This window comes from Palaemon carinicauda, chromosome 34 (assembly GCF_036898095.1).
Source record: "Palaemon carinicauda isolate YSFRI2023 chromosome 34, ASM3689809v2, whole genome shotgun sequence".
Classification (NCBI taxonomy): domain Eukaryota; kingdom Metazoa; phylum Arthropoda; class Malacostraca; order Decapoda; family Palaemonidae; genus Palaemon; species Palaemon carinicauda.
The window spans coordinates 61,499,213-61,511,537 of record NC_090758.1 but is presented as its reverse complement, the minus strand read 5'-3'; the positions used below and the strand labels follow the sequence as shown (position 1 = coordinate 61,511,537).

Here is a 12,325-nt window from a genome sequence, read left to right as displayed (position 1 = left end):
CTATCTATCTATCTATCTATATATATATATATATATATATATATATATATATATATATATATATATATATATATATATATATATATATATATATATATATATGTATGTGTGTGTGTGTGTGTGTGCGCGCGTGTGTGTGTGTGTGTGTGTGTGTGTGTGTCATTAAACTGACAATGCTGCTACTTTTAATGATACTAATAGTGTAATAATACTAATAAGAAAATTCACATTAATAATAATATGCATATACAAAAAGAAATGAAGCTGCAAGGCTTGCCACTCTCCCTTTGGCAGCAAATTCACATTACTGTGACGGGCCGAGAGAGGAGTTGTGAAATCAAAGGCAGATTGGAAACGACGGAGTTATATTATTGTGGAACATTCTCCTTATATACAAAACCTCAAGGCAACAGGACATGACAAGTTCACAAGACATACAATATCACAGAGGAAAAACTAGACAGGAATTTTCATGTTCGTTTTAGTGCGAGGGAGGAGCGAAGATACAAGCATAATATATACAAAAGGAATTATGTACAATTGTGTGAAACACGGTTGGTACATGGCTCCCCCCCTAAAAATGACATACTGTACATGTTAAATAGGGCGCCCTGATCTAGAGAGGCGAACTGTAGGCGGGTCATCTGGCAGAAGATAAGCAGGTTTTAGACGATCAATGGAGACCCAGTCTTCTTTGCCCCGAATGTTTAGGAGGAATGCTTTCGGACTGCGTCGGATCACAAGGAAAGGTCATGGTGAGGGGGCGTTAACGGTGGCTTGCTGGTGTCGTTGCGCAGGAAGACGTGCGTTGCAGAGTGCAAGTCCATTGGTATGTGATGCTTCGCTGGGGGCTTGTAAGTCTGGCGGCACGGAGTAAATTTTCCCACGACGTGACGTATGTGCTGGAGATCGTCGGAGGAGGTTGTAGAAGGAAAAAACTCGGCAGGGACGACCAACGGGTCGCCATACACCATTTCGGCTGCCGAGACGTCGAGGGAGTCTTTAGGAGTGGTCCTTAGTCCCAGGAGGATCCAGGGAAGCTGAGTAAACCAGTTGCAATCCTTGCAGCGGGACATCAAAGCTGCTTTGAGGGTGCGATGAAAACGTTCAAACATTCCATTGGCAGCGGGGTTGTAGGCCGTTGTCTGATGTAGGGTGATGCCCAGGAGATTCGCTGATGACGTCCATAATTGAGAGGTGAAAGTGGTTCCCCTGTCAGAAGTAATATGCTCAGGGATACCGAATCTTGAAATCCATCCAGAGAGTAAGGCAGATGTACATGAGGCGGACGTTGCAGTTTCCATGGGAATGGCTTCAGGCCAACGAGTGGAGCGGTCGATGACGGTAAACAGGTAACGATGTCCTTGTGATGTGGGTAGGGGGCCTACAACGTCGACGTGAATGTGTGCGAAACGACGCTGAGATTGAGGAAAGGTGCCCACTCCTGAATCCGTGTGTCGATGTACTTTGGAAGTTTGGCAAGAAGTACAAGCACGGACCCAATCCTTAGCATCCTTAGAAATGCCGTGCCAAATGAACTTTGCCTTCAGCAGCTGTGCAGTAGAACGGCACGAGGGATGTGAAAGGCCATGGATGAAATCAAACACCTGTCGGCGCATGGGAGCAGGAATCCAAGGTCGCGGTCTACCAGTACTGACGTCACAGAGGAGGGTGGTGTTGGAGTTTTCGAGGGGAAAATCCTCCCAACTGAGGGACGTGCTGGATGTCTTACAAGCTTGATACTCTGGATCCTGTTGTTGGGCTTCAGCCAGGGCGTTGTAATCCAATCCCAGTTGAATGGCAGCCAACGTGTTTCTTGACAGGGCATCGGCAACTGGATTCATTTTCCCAGGGACGTATTGGAGGGTGCAATTGTATTCAGCCACGGCGGAGAGATGTCGGCGTTGACGGGCGGACCAGGCGTCAGACTGTTGAGTGAAGGTGTGCACCAGCGGCATGTGGTCTGTGCGAATGACGAAGGGCGTACCTTCTAAGATATGGCGAAAGTGACGGACAGCCAAGTGCACCCCCAGCAATTCTCGATCAAAGGTAGAATAACCCGATTCTTCCTTGGACAGTTTTCTGCTGAAGAAGGCCAAAGGGCGGGGCGAGCCTTTGACCACCTGCTCGAGTACTGCACCAATAGCGACGTCGCTGGCATCGGTGGAGAGAAGGAGAGGGGCGTTTGGGATAGGAAAAGTGAGAGCCGCAGCAGTTGATAGGGCCTTCTTTGCATTGCAGAAGGCCGCTTCTTGAAGGGGACCCCACTTCAAGTCCTTTGGCTTGCCCTTGAGGGAGGCGTAGAGGGGAGCAAGAGTGGCGGCAATGGCTGGCAGAAAGCGGTGATAATAGTTGATCATGCCCAAGAATTCCTGCAGAGCTTTGACGGTCGAGGGCGTGGGGAAATTCTGAACGGCTGCTACCTTCTCAGGGAGGGGATGGACTCCTTCAGGAGTGATACGGTGCCCTAAGAACGACACTTCGTTGGCGCCAAAGGTACACTTGTCGTACCGGACTACAAGGCCGTTTTGTTGCAGGCGGTCGAGCACGATATGCAGGTGACGGAGGTGTTCCTCTTTTGAGGAGGAGAACACAAGTATGTCGTCCACATAACATACACAGAAAGGGAGGTCCCCTAAGATGCCATCCATGAGACGTTGAAACGTTGCCCCAGCATTACGAAGGACAAAACAAGAGTAATTGAAGGTGTATGTGCCAAACGGAGTGGTGATGGCGGTCTTGGGGATGTCTTCTGGGTTCATAGGCACCTGATAATACCCCTTCAGGAGGTCGAGCGTAGCGAAAACCTTTGCTTTGTGCAGGTAGGAGGTTACGTCGGCAATGTTTGGGAGGGGGTAGTGATCCGGTTCTGTTTGCATGTTCAGGCGCCTGTAATCCCCGCACGGACGGAGGGAGCCGTCTTTTTTCAGAACGATGTGTAAGGGTGACGACCATGGGCTGGAGGCCTTTTGGCAAAGGCCCATTTTCTCCATTTCGGCGAACGTCTGTTTGGCGGCTGCCAATCGTTCCGGTGCCAGACGTCTGAATTTTGCGAAGACTGGGGGTCCCGTCGTCTTGATATGGTGATAAATACCGTGCTTGGCAGGAACCGTGGGCGTTTGGCGAAGTTCTGGACGGAAAACTTCCGGGTACGACGTGAGGAGGTGGGCGTAGGCATCCGTGGGTGAGCTGATCTGGAGAGCGAGGTTAGAGGGGGCGGGTTGAAGAGGTGTCGACAAGTACGAGTCTGCGTTGACCAATCGTCGGTGGGCGACTTCGACCAGAAGGTGGAAATGAGAGAGGAAATCAGCACTGAGGATTGGCATTGTGACGTCAGCAACGAGAAACTTCCAATTGAATTTACCGTTTCCGAACGATAATGTGAGGCTCTCGTAACCGTAGGTGGGTATCACAGATCCATTGGCAGCTACCAAGCGGACGTCGGCAGTTGTAGACAGACTACGTTGTGCCCTGAAGAGTTTCCTTGGCAAAAGAGAACGACAAGCACCCGTGTCTACCAAAAATCGCACGCCCGTTCCTGCATCCTGTAAAAAGAAAAGATTAGAAACATGGGAGGCCACCGCCACAAGCGATGGCCTACTTACACGTTTTTTGGCCACTGACAATCTGTGGCACATTTCTTCGCAGTTGCCCCGAATCTGAAGTGGTAGTAGCAAAACTGCGGCGGATGGGAGGTAGTAAGTGGCTGTAGAAGTCGTTCGTTGGGGCGCGAGCGATTGGTGGGTGGTGGGCGGCTTTGTCGCCGCTTCGGCACGTCACGGGGTAGGTGTGTATGTCCTACAGCATTCATGTCAGCTTCGGTTGACGTTGAATAGGCATCCTCGTCGTCAGGGGTGGAGGCGTTGATGGAGGTCTTGAAGTGGCTGTCCATAAGGGCGTCGGCTTTGGTCATCAAGTCCTTTATGGGTAAACTATCGACATCGGGTATGGCAGCGCGCACAGGTTCAGGTAAACAGAGTATCCAAAGGGCACGGAGTAGGTTCACCTCACGAGGAGAGCCGTCTGTGGCAGGTTGAAGGCGAGCGATACTGGTCATTTCCCTGAGGGCAAGCGAAGCCCTTTGGTCCCCCAACGGTTGTTGCGAGAGCTGAAAAAGCTTTGCTATACGGGCGGCTGGCGACGGCGAGTACTGCTGCAGAAGGTATGTGTATAAAATATATATTTAAATATATATTCCTATAATATTTTGTTAAAAGTTTATGGATATTTTGGGTGATTGAGAAATTTTCTTTATGAACGGTAATTACCTTACCTGGAGAAACATTCCTTGGAATTGGTAATTATCTCTGTAGTTTACTTTAGAATTTCTTTGAATTTGTTTCTTTCAATTTGTTTATTCTAATGTAATTCTGGTTTGTTCAATTAATGTTTGAGGCTTTATTTTTCCTAATCACTGTAAATAAAATTGTGCTAATTAACTGACCTCAGCCTTCGTTGTGCAAACCAAAGTAAATAGGAGTTAAAGATAACTACTAACTACCTAATTTTCTGAATATTCCGAGCCAAACAACTCTACGAAGTAACCTCGAAGTCGCTGTTGGAAGGGAAAAGGAGTCCAACACCAACCGTCAAGAAGTGATTACTCTCCTTCACCTCACCTTACCTTGGGACATTTTACCGGTTCTATTTGTCGTCGTAGTGCTGGACTTTTTCTAAATTACTCTACGACGATGGGACTCATTGTGTTTAGTGCTACGAATACCATGAAGAACTAAATTAACTCTACACCTCGTCTGATGAATGTGGAGGCGACCAGCAGCAAAGGCTATGGAATTATCATACCCATGCTCTTTTTCATCCTGTGAAGTCATTATAAGGTGGGTCATTGTATTGATTGGCACAATAGTAGTGGCATTTCTTGGTGACTTTTATCATCCTCAAGTCAAAAAATAAATAAAGCCTTGAACTCAGTAATTGAAAATCGCTCTTGAAACTAGGTTTGTTTATAGGCTACTCTAATTAAAATTATCAATTGTCGACCTTAAATTGCTTGTTAATTGAAATTCGGCCTTTTAACGTATATTCTTAAGTGATGCCCTCATCGCATATATTTCATTTGTTAATTAGGTCAAAATATTGAAATGGTTGGCTTTTGATTTGCAATTCTGGGAATTAATATTAAATTTATATTAGTTTTGGAGGTGAATTAAACTTTTTGATTTACCTTTATATATTGTAAACAATTTTAGTGTAGTCAAAAATTCTATTCATATTTTCATTTAAACAATTCCATACAAATTCTGGTTTTCAATTTGAATTGGGTGGTTAAAGATTTACCTATCTTTTAGGTCTGGCTCAAGGTGGAGTGGAAAGCTTGGGACAGGAGTACATCTGCCAATGCTTCTAGGTTTGCTTTACCAGAAGCAATCGCTACTCCAAGTGAACTAGCATCAACTGACAACCAACTGTATATAATAAATTTGTCAAGATTATTTAAAATCTACAGATGTTAGTTTCTGTATTACAAATAAATATTTTGTTATAACACGGTCGTTTGTCCTAAGTCATTTTTTCTGCTCATGGCGACCGTGACAGGATTGAGGATGTTGGTTGTTAAGAGTTGCTGCTGGTTCGCTTCCAAGCTAGTCAGACGAGGTGTAATTTATCATTTATATTTCCTTGGTTAAATTTTAAGATTACGTATATTTCCATTGCCGTTTTGACTTTATTAGGTTTTATATTCTTACTGAAACTGGTATCAAGATGACTGAGTTATTGATTAAATCACGAAAATATGTTAGAAAGTCTGTTACTGAAATTTACAATAAGAAGGATCAGTTTTCATCATATAGTGATATTGAACGTTCTACACTGAAACTGAGGCTTGAAGAGCATTTCACGAAATTATCTGACTTAGATTCTAAAATACAAAATTCAAAGTTTTCTACTGAATGTGATGAAGCTGCTTTGTTAGTTGAGCTTGATGCATGTGAACAGTACAAAACTAAAATTCAAGAGAGCATCTCTACTTTACAAAATTTACCTCAGGTTCGGCATCTGCCTATAGATATTCAGTCACATCAGTCCTTGTTAAAGAGTCCTCATGCTCCTTTACCAACCTTCAATAGTACTGAAGGCGAAGATCTTGGGAAGTTTTTTGTAGAATTTGAACAAACCCTTTCAAAGTTTAAGTTCCCAGAATATGATAAGTTATTGTTGTTAAAACAGCAGGTAAAGGGAAGAGCTCTTACATTAATTAACACTTTGGATGTTCAAAGTCAGAGTTATGCTGATGCAAAAGCTTTGCTAGAGAAGGCTTTAGGCTCAAGAGAAGTTCAAATTTTTAATACCATAAAGCAAATATCTTCAATAAAACTTTCAGATGATGATGATCCTTTTGAATATATTGGGAAAGTAAGCAATTTAGTAGCAAGCGTTAAGACCTTAAATATTGATGTTGACATGTTTCTTCAGTTTTTCTTCTGGAATGGCTTAAATGAGAAATTCAAGTGTCATATGACTGCCATAACTAACAAAATTAGGCCATCTCTTGCAGAGATTAGGGATAATTTCTTTGATGCTAGTGAGAGATATTTACAAGGTAAAAAATGTAAGAAGGTAGAGAAACATAAGTCTGACACTACTAGCTTTGCTGCCAAGGTTTCTTTTGACTCTAAAGTAGGTAAATGCAGCATTTGTAGTAAATTAGGCAAAGATCCAAGTCATTTTTTGAGTAAATGTCCTAACTTTGTATCTAGCAAAGATAAAAGAAAAAAATTGGAGGAACTGGGTGCTTGCTCAAAGTGTGGCTATCCTAGTCACATATTATCAGAATGCAGATTCAGATTTAATACCAAATGTAAAAACTGCAAGGGCTGGCATATGTCATTTTTGTGTCCCGATGAAAAAGGTGCTACCAGTATTAAAGAAAATCCAAATTCCGAAAAGAAAAAAGTTAAAGCCAGTAACAGTACAGATAGAGTTAGAAACTCTGAGAGTGGTAATGGAGATGTTGTTGGTAGTTCAAGCAGTAGTGTTGCTGCTATAACTGAAGTTTTAAATTGTGAGGTTGAGGGATATACAATTTTGCCAACTTTTAACCCTGGATAGGTACGGTGGGTCATTTGCGACCCCGAGCGTCAAAAAAAAAACAGGTTTTTCTCACGTGACTCACCCCCGTGACTGAATTTGTGGGTGATCGACCTGCAGGAGGTGTCTCCCCTACACGCTCTAGTAGTGTCCAGATGTGCATTGCTGTAGCTGTACTCCTTCCCCGATTTCTGAGACGCGTCGGGGTCGTTCGCGTCCGAGTTTACCATTCTAGGGTAGTTTGCATAATTATCAAAGTTATTACGTATTATGAAATTGTCGTAGAATGGTGCAACTTGTATAGGTTATCAGTTGTGGAAAGTCTTGGTGGATTGTTTGGCTACCATGTGCATGTTTTTTTTTTTAGTTAAAATGTCGTTCATCACCACGAGGACCATTTTACCGCGAGTGCCCCTTTTTCATTTTTTTTCATTTTTTTGCCAAGTAATTTTTCCGTAAGATATTGCCAAATAGTGTCGTAAAACTTTTGCTTGTTTAGTGTTGGAAAGTGTGTCTAGATGATCTGGCTACCCATGCATGACTTTGTTTTTGTCAGATACGACGTAGTTATTGGTATATTGGGTATTTAACTGCGGTTACCAATTTCTGTTTTTTTTTCAATATTTGTAAAAATTACTACGTAGTAAGGAATTGCCGTATATTATTCATTTTTTTTTCATGTTTATGTGTTAGAAAGTGTGCCTTGATGGTTGGGCTAACACGTGCATGTCTTTTTTTTTATCTGAGATGTCGTATATTAGAATGTCGGGCATTTTACCGCGAGTGTCCCTTTTTCATTTTTTTTCATTTTTTTGCCAAGTCATTTTTCCGTAAGATATTGCGAAATAGTGTCGTAAAACTTTTGCTTTTTTAGTGTTGGAAAGTGTGTCTAGATGATCTGGCTACCCATGCGTGATTTTGTTTTTGTCAGATACGACGTAGTTATTGGTATATTGGGTATTTAACTGCGGTTGCCAATTTCTGTTTTTTTTCAATATTTGTAAAAATTTACTACGTAGTAAGGAATTGCCGTATATTATTGATTTTTTTTTCATGTTTATGTGTTAGAAAGTGTGCCTTGATGGTTGGGCTAACACGTGCATGTCTTTTTTTTTTATCTGAGATGCCGTATATTAGAATGTTGGGCATTTTTCCGCGAGTGCCCCTTATTATTTGTTTTGCATTTTTTTGCTTAGTCATGTTACCGTAAGGAATTGGCAAGTAGTGTCGCAAAACTTATATTTTTATAGTGTTGGAAAGTGTTTCTAGATGATCTGGCTACCCATGCCTATTTTTTTTTTAGCCAGATATGGCGTATATATAAGTATGTGTTCGATTTTCCTGTGATTGCCATTTTTTCGTTTTTTCCCATTTCTTTCAAAATTACTACGTACTAAGGAACTATCACAGAGTAATATTTCATTTATATGTTTATTTGTCGGAAAATATGCCTTGATGGTTTGCCTAGCACGTGGCTGAAATTTTTTTTTTCTGAAATGCCGTATATTAGAATGGCCATTTTTCCACGAGTGCCCCTTTTTATTTGTTTTGCATTTTTTTGCTTAGTCATGTTACCGTAAGGAATTGGCAAGTAGTGTCGCAAAACTTATAATTTTATAGTGTTGGAAAGTGTTTCTAGATGATCTGGCTACCCATGCCTATCTTCTTTTTTTAGCCAGATATGGCGTATATATAGGTATGTGTTCGATTTTCCTGTGATTGCCATTTTTTCGTTTTTTCCCATTTCTTTCAAAATTACTACGTACTAAGGAACTATCACAGAGTAATTATTCATTTAGATGTTTATTTGTCGGAAAATGTGCCTTGATGGTTTGCCTAGCACGTGGCTGAATTTTTTTTTTCTGAAATGCCGTATATTAGAATGTTAGCCATTTTTCCTCGAGTGCCCCTTTTTATTTGTTTTGCATTTTTTTGCTTAGTCATGTTACCGTAAGGAATTGGCAAGTAGTGTCGCAAAACTTATATTTTTATAGTGTTGGAAAGTGTTTCTAGATGATCTGGCTACCCATGCCTATCTTTGTTTTAGCCAGATATGGCGTATATATAGGTATGTGTTCGATTTTCCGGTGATTGCCATTTTTTCGTTTTTTCCCAATTCTTTCAAAATTACTACGTACTAAGGAACTATCACAGAGTAATGATTCCTCTAGATGTTTATTTGTCGGAAAATTTTGTTTACTTTTTTTTTGATTGAATATCATCAAATTTTTTTAGCTAAAATATTGTTTTACATTTTTTTTTCTTATTTTATTTCCCTTCAAAAAAATTTTTTTGGGTCAGAATTTTAATTTTATAGTCGTAAAATAATCGACAATTATCCAGCAACCCACCATACAATTTTTATGCATATCCAATAATAATTAGATTAGTAAATAACACCTTGAAATTGACATACCCTTCCTACATTTCAAGTGGCAGATTAGGGAGTCTGAGTCAGTGTGGTTGGCGGCCATTTTGTGGACATATCCGAAGCGTAAGCTGCCCTATCTATATATATTCTTGTTCCCTATAGAATTTGTGATATTTTGGTATATTATTACCTGCATAAATATCATATTATATATTAAATATATGTATTTTTTTACGGAATTTCAAAGTACTCAAAAAATTACCTTTAGATATGGCCCCTGATATAAATGTAATTTACAAAATAATGAAGATTTTTTTACATATTTCTATTTTAGGATAACATATGTTTATTCCCTAAAAAAATTAGCCACTTCCTATTTCATTTGGGTACCCAAAAAAATTCATGAAATTTGGACAAATTTTTTTGGCCAAAAAAAGTTACCCTTTTTTTCTCATTTCAGATCTTCACCTCCATGGGTCTTACTTCATCCAAAATACATCAAGATGTGTCCTAAACATTCAAGAATCAATTCCTAAAAGGATTTGTGTATATATGTATAAACTTTTTTTTTATGAATTTTTATGTCAGGTCTTTTTTTTTTCTACTTAATTTTTTAAAATATTTATAATAAATAGTTTTTCTGCAGATGAGTAGTATTTATCTATACAGTTGTTTTAAGCATTCATTGAAGTTTTTTTTGGCAAAAGAAAAAAGGAGGTTACTGCAAAAACTGATTTTTCAAGAATTTTTTTTGGCGTCGGGGTCGTTCGCGTCCGAGTATACCCTTAAAGGGGTGTCCGAGGACCGTACCTATCCAGGGTTAATATTTCAATTAAAGGTACCAATTTCAGGGTCCTTAAAGACACTGGATGTCAAGCAAATTACATTGAAGAAAATTTGGCTCAAGATTTAAATTTGAAGGTTGTAAATAATGGAGTTTCTTTAACCATTAATGGTATTAATTCCTCTAAGAGTTATAAGACTAAACAAGTTGAAATTGAGTTGCCAATTGGTAACAATAGTTACATTGTATATGCATTTTGTCTTCCCTCAATTGATGTTTCATTGCAGTTACCTGGGTTAAATGAAGTAGTCAGTGGGTTTGTTTCAAAGGGATACAAGCTAGCAGATCGGGGATTGTTAAATTCTACAGATAGGATAGACAATATTAAATTTATATTAGGATCAGAGTCCTTGCATTGTATCCCTGAAAAGGATATAGTATTTGGAAAATCCAATGACTCCATTTATTCTGATACATGCTTGGGTATATTATTAAAGGGAGACATAAATAAGTTAAAGAGCAATTTAAGATTCTTGAAGCCTTGTTCTTCCATGAAGTCAAATGTGCAACATATGTTAAAAGCTGTAAATGTACTTCCAACAAGGACGAAAGAAAACCTTTCAGTAGAATCTTCATCTTTAAATGACCTGGAGACTTCTAATACATATAAGTTGTTTGATGATGATGGTCAGATAATAGAATCTGAGTTGAATAGGGCTACAAATGAATGCTTAGAACTCTCTTGTAAATATTATGTTGGGGAAGACAGAGGTCAATATCATGAAGATAATGTAGAACTGAATGACAGGCTTATAGAGTATGCTTTAGAAGAAACCGATAGGACTGCTGATGGAAGATTGTGTATGCCACTGTTATGGAACCCGAAAGTTAGTCATCTACTAGGCCGCAACTACAATTTAGCCAAATCAGTGTTAAAAACCCTTAATTCTAAATTAGAAAAATTACCTTTAGCCTTAGTAAATGAAACCTTTAAGACTCGGGAAACATTAGGCACCATTAAGGAGAATATGACTAAAGCCATTGATTACCCCATAGGAATTGTTAAAGAGCTGACCAAGAATATTTACGATGAAGTTACTGGGGCTAAATTAATGCTAGGTAAAAGTCGGAAGATTTGTTAAGCGTCATGTGACAAGCCTGATTCCCTTAATGTCAAGTGACCATTGACAGCATGGCTAAAACTTAAGAAAATTCTTTCACTGTTTCACAGGAAGACATTTAATCTGTATATTATATTAGTTAAGTTTATTTTGTTTTAAATTTATTTTCCATTGACTTTTCAGAGGAAAATTCAATCCCTCCCCTCGGAGTGTATAAAATATATATTTAAATATATATTCCTATAATATTTTGTTAAAAGTTTATGGATATTTTGGGTGATTGAGAAATTTTCTTTATGAACGGTAATTACCTTACCTGGAGAAACATTCCTTGGAATTGGTAATTATCTCTGTAGTTTACTTTAGAATTTCTTTGAATTTGTTTCTTTCAATTTGTTTATTCTAATGTAATTCTGGTTTGTTCAATTAATGTTTGAGGCTTTATTTTTCCTAATCACTGTAAATAAAATTGTGCTAATTAACTGACCTCAGCCTTCGTTGTGCAAACCAAAGTAAATAGGAGTTAAAGATAACTACTAACTACCTAATTTTCTGAATATTCCGAGCCAAACAACTCTACGAAGTAACCTCGAAGTCGCTGTTGGAAGGGAAAAGGAGTCCAACACCAACCGTCAAGAAGTGATTACTCTCCTTCACCTCACCTTACCTTGGGACATTTTACCGGTTCTATTTGTCGTCGTAGTGCTGGACTTTTTCTAAATTACTCTACGACGATGGGACTCATTGTGTTTAGTGCTACGAATACCATGAAGAACTAAATTAACTCTACACCTCGTCTGATGAATGTGGAGGCGACCAGCAGCAAAGGCTATGGAATTATCATACCCATGCTCTTTTTCATCCTGTGAAGTCATTATAAGGTGGGTCATTGTATTGATTGGCACAATAGTAGTGGCATTTCTTGGTGACTTTTATCATCCTCAAGTCAAAAAATAAATAAAGCCTTGAACTCAGTAATTGAAAATCGCTCTTGAAACT

General features: G+C 39.4%; 1 long non-coding RNA gene across 1 annotated transcript in view; it reads left to right on the top strand.

Moving 5' to 3' along the window:
- Positions 1 to 10,884: 10,884 nt before the first annotated feature.
- LOC137626645 (uncharacterized) overlaps positions 10,885 to 12,325 on the top strand; it is a 1,991-nt gene continuing 550 nt past the window's right edge. The window contains exon 1 of the long non-coding RNA XR_011041072.1: positions 10,885 to 12,207. This is a non-coding gene — a long non-coding RNA (uncharacterized lncRNA). The remainder of the gene's footprint in view (positions 12,208 to 12,325) is intronic.